Genomic DNA, 7,500 nt, shown 5'->3' on the forward strand with positions numbered 1-7,500 from the left:
TGTGTCAGATGAGTGATGTTTCTGACGCGTGTTTGTGTCTCTTATGTTTGTCTGTGCAGAGCAAAGGAGTTAGTTCATCTTTAGATTGTTATTTTAGTTGTGTTGTACATATTGTAAATGTGTCAAGGTGTTTTGAAGTGGCTTTCCAAATACTAAAACGAAAGTTATTGTTGCAGAAGCAAACTGCATTCCGTGTCCAGTGGGTCTTTCATTTTTAGTACTTATATTTCACGGTCTGTCGTTGTGGTTTTTGTACAACCAGTTATGATGTGTAATGCACTGTTATTATCTTTTGCCGTTTATCGTGGTTTGTTGTTGGGGTATTGCAGATTAAATAGTACTGGAATCATCTATGATACATATACCCTATTGTTTGTACTGCATGGTTGTCTCTAATTCCCTAATATTCTGTCTATGATTCTCTGTATTAGTGGATCTTTTTATTATCTTTATTCTGTACTTTATGTTCGATGTGTATAGTGTGGAGCAATTGTATATAATTCCTAGTATCTTTGTGTGTCGTATGCTTGTCATGTTGCATGTGATAGTTGGTTGTATTTGATGTTCTTTGGCGTTGCTGATCAGACAAAAGACAATGAATTTGGCTGAAGCTTAGTTTAAGTTTGATTTTGCAAAGCCAAGTTTCTAGCTGACCAATGTAAGGCTGGAGGAGTAGTGTAGCAGTCTCTGGAGAATGGTAGGAATCTGTGAATGAGAACTCATCAGTGTATGAAGTTACCTCTTCAGTTGCCCTTATGTACCGTGGAGGTGTTGGAAGATCATCATGGAGGCATAGATTTGACGAAGTGAGTGAGATGACGATCTATATGATACACCGTACAGGAATCATTCCTGTACACTGCATAACCTTACTGTTTCTCTTAAGCTATTTGCTAACCAAAATTTAGAGTTTTGTTTTCCATTTTTTAAAGTTGTATTAGGTTTGTTTTATGAATGGATAGCGAGGAAGGAAAAGGAAAGATAACTGGTGTCGATGGTTGTTAGAATGTCACGTGTGAAAGGATTTCCTTTCGTTGAAGTCGATATGTCGTTTCTGTGCTCGGTTTTTCAGTAGTGTGGTACTTAAATAAAACAGCCTCAATAAACACTGCAATTTGGAGAGTGAGTGAGTAAGTGTGTGTGTGTGCGTGTTTGTGTGTGTGAGCGAGAGAGAGAGAGAGAGAGAAGGGGGGGAAAGAGATGTAGGTAATGAGATCAAAATCAAAGTTTAAACTTTCTAGATGTCTGAGGTTGTCCAGAAGAGGGTGATGATGCCGTATAACATTATTTCACTTGGATTTTTGTTGGGTTCTAGAATTATAGTTTTCTTTGAGGCTGCTTCTGGTTTTTGTGAGATTGTGTATTTCTCACATCGTCTTCTCGGTTGTTTCCCAATTGCATTTATTATTATTATTATATTATTATTATTATTATTATTATTATTATTATTATTATATTATTATTATTATTATTATTTTGAAAATATGTGTTGCATCCTCTGTGGTTGGTGAATGTGGTGTTTTGGAATATTTGAAAGTTTGCATTCGGTGTCTTAGAAACATTCATTGCATTTCAAAGTTTGGACATTTCTAAACGGATTTTTGGTTTCTACAGTGATGTATGGGTGTTTATGCGTGTGTGTGTATCTCTATGTGTGTACGTGTGTGTGCATGAGAGTGTGTGTCTGCTTGTGCGTATGACCGCGTATTTGTCCCCCACCACTGCTTGACAATGGGTGCTTTTTTGTGTTTACGTTCCTGTAACTTAGTGGTTTCCCGAAGAGACAGAATATGTCTCAGACCTCAAAAGCAAATAAATAAATAAATAAATAAAAGTACAAAGATCGATTTGTCCGATCAAACCTTTCAGCGTTGTGCTCTAGTATGTTCCCACTCAAATGAGTGAAACACGCAAATGATAAAAGCTTCACTTAAACTCACACTCACACACACGTTCACTCACATAGGTTTACACTTAGATAACCATTACTCAGCTTTACTTTAAAGTCTCATTTATTTACCTCCACAGACATTCACAATGCATATTCATTGCCATTGGTTGACACTTTTTCACATAATCCTTCACACACATATAGACGCACATTTACACACATTGATATACAATCGAACTCACAACATCACACACATTCACTTCCATCCACTTTCATCCCTTTACTAAGATTGTCTTACGCTCATACCTTTACTCAATTTAATTTTACAGTCACATGCATCTTAACACGCATTGACGTAAATTCACGAGCATATTCACGCCTGTTGTTTGACGCTCTCTCACATCACCATAACGCGCACACATACACACACACCGTCACACATTCTCTCGAACACTCACTCCTATCCATGACATTTTACACAATGTCCAACATGATGTTGTATACGACAAGAAATTTATTACCCTGTGGTAACATATTTCAGGAATATGAAATCAATAAGGTATGTTGTCTAGGGTTGTATATACGTATTGGTTAACAGCGACAATAGATATATTGATAAACTTAACAGTTGTAAAACATGACTGCTTATAGACTGGCTTTTATGAAAACAGAGAGACCCATTTTTGTTTACACAGGCTTTACTATATTATACACCCTTTCTTTTCCAACTTTTTTAAAATCCCATTTTCATTTTTTATGCTAGCTTAGAATATTTTCTTGTTTTTACTGTTTAATTGATTATAGTTTAAACAATGAATTCGTCTTATATATTTATATCTTTATCTAACTATTTATCTATCTATTTATTAATCTCTCTTCCTCTCTCAGTATATATACATATGTGTATATAATATAATATATGAATATATAATTTATGATACATAATATGTGTGTATGTGTGTGTGTGTGTGTGTATGTATGTGTGTATGTATGTTGGAGAAAAAGATAACAAATAAAAAACAACAACGCGAGGACTTAGTACATGCAAAGTATTAATGAGACGCTCAGAGAAAGAAAGAGTGGTTGTTTTACGTTTCAAGCCTAGCTCTTCTCCGAAAACAGGAGACAAAGGAATGACCAAAAGAAAAAGAAGACGGAGAGAAAAAAATCGTCAACAGTCCACGTGTAGTTTTATTTTTGAAATGACCGGAAGTAGATGGACAAAGAAAAAGTGCTTTCTGTGACAGGAGAGTGTGAAAATGGTTGGTATCGGTGTGCATGTGTGTGGTGGCATGTGTGTGTGTGATAGCGTATATGTATATTGCAACATAATAGCAATGACACACGATGGTTGTGGAATTCCAATACCTAAAAGGAAAGTTTGGTGCAGAGAAAAGTGACGCAAAACTGAAAGCAGGCATTTTCATTAGACCCGAGATCAGAGAATTGATGTTTGATAGCAAAATTAGAGGTAAACTGAATCCAGTTGAGTTGACGGCACGGGATTCATTCGTGTTAGTTGTACAGAACTTTCTTGGAAACCACAGAGTTGAAAACTATGCTGATTTAAGAAATATGCTAACAGCGTATGAAAGAATGGGATACCGAATGTCCCTTAAAATGCACTTCTTGCATTCTCATCTCCAATGGTGAGAGGTTCTACCTGGACAATACCTGAGATCGAAACGTGGTATCAAGGCCGGTTCAATCCAGATATGATGGGTGACCACTGCTGGTTCCTACAACGGGAGACCAGTACTACGCATAAGCGCAAGAGCAAGTGCCTCAAACATTTCTGAGCTGAGCACATCAAAAATAAAACGAGTACTCCTTAACATAAATAGACTATATACCATTATATTATAATACTATTTGCCTTGAACATAAATATACTATATACAATACTAATATACTATCATAATAATTATTTACCTTGAACTTAACTGGTCCCGATACTTTTATAGTATTAACATATAATTATGCGCATTACTCAAAATTCTGACGTGCTCAACAATTCTGAGTTCAGATTCGGAATCAGCGTACTTGATTTAGTTTAGTACAACACTATTTGTCTAGGTAGCAGAAAATACATTTTCTGTTGCCCAGCGTAATGTTTTCCATATTGGGCAAGCAACTGTACGATATTTTAAGTGGACTTCTATTAAAAATCTTCCTGCATTTATGGTTGCTGGGAATTGCTTATCTAAAACACACAGAAATTCTTGCCTACCTTAGTTTTAACATTTAGGGAGAAAGTTGCGTGGCGAAAAGTATCATTTTCCCTAGGTCTACTTTTAAGTCTATTTTAGACGGCCAATGTATATTACTGAAACATGGACGCTGAAATCTCGAAGATAATAAGGTCAGGATTGGAGGCGTTTATGTCAATAAAATAAGTGATCACAGAAATGCTAGAAAATATCATACGTATCAAACTCTTCAATAACATCGATCTACCTGCGTCCTTACTCTTAAGGTCGAATGTTTATGGTTAACTACTAGTATATTAATCGAGTAGGCAGGTCCTCACATCAGTGAGAATGTTCGGGGTGTTGTAAAGTAGTCGAGAAAAAGGCCTCGAGACCTTGTATTTCTTCCCTGGTGAATCCCGAAACGTACTAGCGTGCAGTACTCGAAGCTTTCAATTGGCAGCAAATGCACCAGCAGACTATTTGTAACTCTTTCTTAGTGGATTGCAGTTGTGATACGACAACTATTTCAAGGGTTTTTCTTGATGGTATCAGAGTGAGGAAGGATGAATTGTAGCGTCGCGCTTATCTAACTGATTTTTATGGATTGAATTTTAAAATTTTACATTTTGGTCTGTATAAAACATGAACTGAACTGTTTTACATCTTAACTGCTTTACAACTGTAGACACATATACAGACACAAAACACACTTGCGTACTTACACACACACACACACACACACACAAACGCACACACACACACACAAACACACATACACATACTCATATGTACGCGGCTTGTTCTATGCTTCCATCATGGACAAATGAAACAATTTCAAATTGTGCGGAGGAGATTACATCAGGAAGCGAAGTATGCTTATATGGTTACAAATGGGGATATGCAGTGGTTTAAAGGCTAGAGTAAGTGAAGAACGATAACAAAACATTTTTATGCAGTTAACTATTAATTTATGTAGTGGCGTTTACCAACGGAAGCCATTTTACATCTATATATTCATACTGAGAATTTGGAACTACTATAGTGCACAAACAGCGGCACTCTCTTGCTATTCTCTTGGTAGTACCCGTGACAAAGATATCGCATGATTAGAGGTATATGTTACTATTAGACTGACAGAAGCACAATTTATCCGAGCCGGATCATATTTTATATATGCATACAACACATCTATCTATCTATCTATCTATCTATCTATCTATCTATCTATCTATCTATCTATCTATCTATCTATCTATCTATCTATCTATCTATCTATCTATCTATCCATATATATATATTATATTATATATATATATATATATTATATATATTATATATATATATATATATAACATAACATATATACATATATGCGAGTGTACATGTGTGTGTGTGTATACATACATGGATACATATGTATGTATATATACGTATACACACACACACAAAACATAAGGGGAAAAGAATGAATAACTCAATAGCGTGGTTATTTATTAGCAGCGCAAAGCACATTACATAACACATTACATGACATTTCAAAAATTCGCATTGTTGCGTAACCAGTCCATTTTCTCAGGTGATAGCCAACCGTCCTTCGTCGAGATACAATCAATCTATGAGGATAAAGTTATTTATAAAGAAACTGAGTGAAGTAGGAATTTTGAAAATAGGCTGGAAATATTAAAGGTTGTAATCAATCAAACATCATGATTGCCAAAGCAAGTATTTTGATGTATACATATATATTAGAAGGCAAGTGGCCAAAGGCCCATGCATTTGTGAACATGAAATTTTCAGCTTATTTTGTACATCAAAAGATGGTTCTGTGATACTCTGTATATACAATATATATACATATATACAAATATATATGCACACAAACACACAGACAAACACACACGCATATTCATATAAGTTATATATACATGTATATATATATGTGTGTGTATATATGTATATATATGTATATATATATATATATACATATATAAATATACATATATATCTTTATATATATAAAACTGAGAATGTGTGTCTGTCTGTCTGTCTGTGTGTTTCCCTAAAACTTGAGAACTACATAACCAATTTCATTCAAATTTTATACATGCCTTACGTAGGATCCGGGGAGTGTCATCAGCAAAAAATGTTTTAACTTTTTGCCTAGGGCGAGCCCACAGCAATATCATATCTTCTCCACTACGATTCCCTAAAACTTGAGAACTACACAACCAATTTCATTCAAATTTTACACATGCCTTACTTAGGGTCCATGTAGCTTCCTGGGCAAAAAAATGTTCAACTTCTTGCCTAGAGCGAGCCCATAGCAATATCATATCTTCTCCACTATTTCAGTATTACGTGTTAAAAGTGTTAAAAACATTTCTCTATTTTATGTCAGATACTTTCACTTTAACAATAAAAATAATAATAACAATTGAATTATATGTAGTAAGTAATAATTAAAATCAAACTAAAGTATAATATAATCGTAACATAACAAAAGTAAAAATAGCAATTGGTATAAAATTGCATCAATGACTTCAAGTTGAATAAGTGGTTTCACATGAATGGGAATAAATTAAAAATAAAATTAGCGTGCAGAAATGGAATAGTCCAGATGGATAATAAAAAATTAAATTAAAGAAAAGACTATTGTCTATAAAGTATACAATGTAGAGAAAAAAGATTTGAACACATGGAGGAAAGCACCTTCGAAAAGTGTCTTGGTGCGACTATGAAAGATATCTAATCAGAGGCGGTAAATTCGCCACAATAGAAGCAATGTTCGAGTCAACGGAGCGTGCAAGGGAGTACTCAACTCGAACTTGCAAAGTGGAAATATTTTATTTTTACCTTTATATCTAGCGCGTAGAACGTCCCAGAAAAAAATTTAAAATGCACCCCACCCCCAAGAAGTAGAAGTAGGCTGGATTGTAGCCACACTTCTATATAAGAGGGAGGACAAGATACAATTGATCGAAATTGCAAGAGACGGGCTAACAATTCCAGTCTGTTATATATTTTGAGTATTGTTATCACTAGCGATATCAAGATATAACTTTGTATTTTGTATTTTATGTGTAGATGTATATATATAGATGTACATGTAATATGTACACATATATATACACATATATATATGCACTAGCACTATGACCCGGCAACGACGGGTCTTTAATGCTAGTATATATATATTTGCTTCTCAATCGACACTTCCGGGTTTAGTCCCACAGTATGGCACCTTTGCCAAATGTGTTCTGCATCGGACCGACCAAGGCCACGTGAGTGGATTCAGTAGATTGAAACTCATGAAATATGCCCGTAGTGTACACACACACACACACACACACACACACACTACGTAACGGGATTGAACAGAGTCCATCTTTCGATATAACTGGTCAGTTAAATTCTAAA

This window comes from Octopus sinensis, linkage group LG6, assembly GCF_006345805.1.
Source record: "Octopus sinensis linkage group LG6, ASM634580v1, whole genome shotgun sequence".
In the NCBI taxonomy this organism is placed as follows: domain Eukaryota; kingdom Metazoa; phylum Mollusca; class Cephalopoda; order Octopoda; family Octopodidae; genus Octopus; species Octopus sinensis.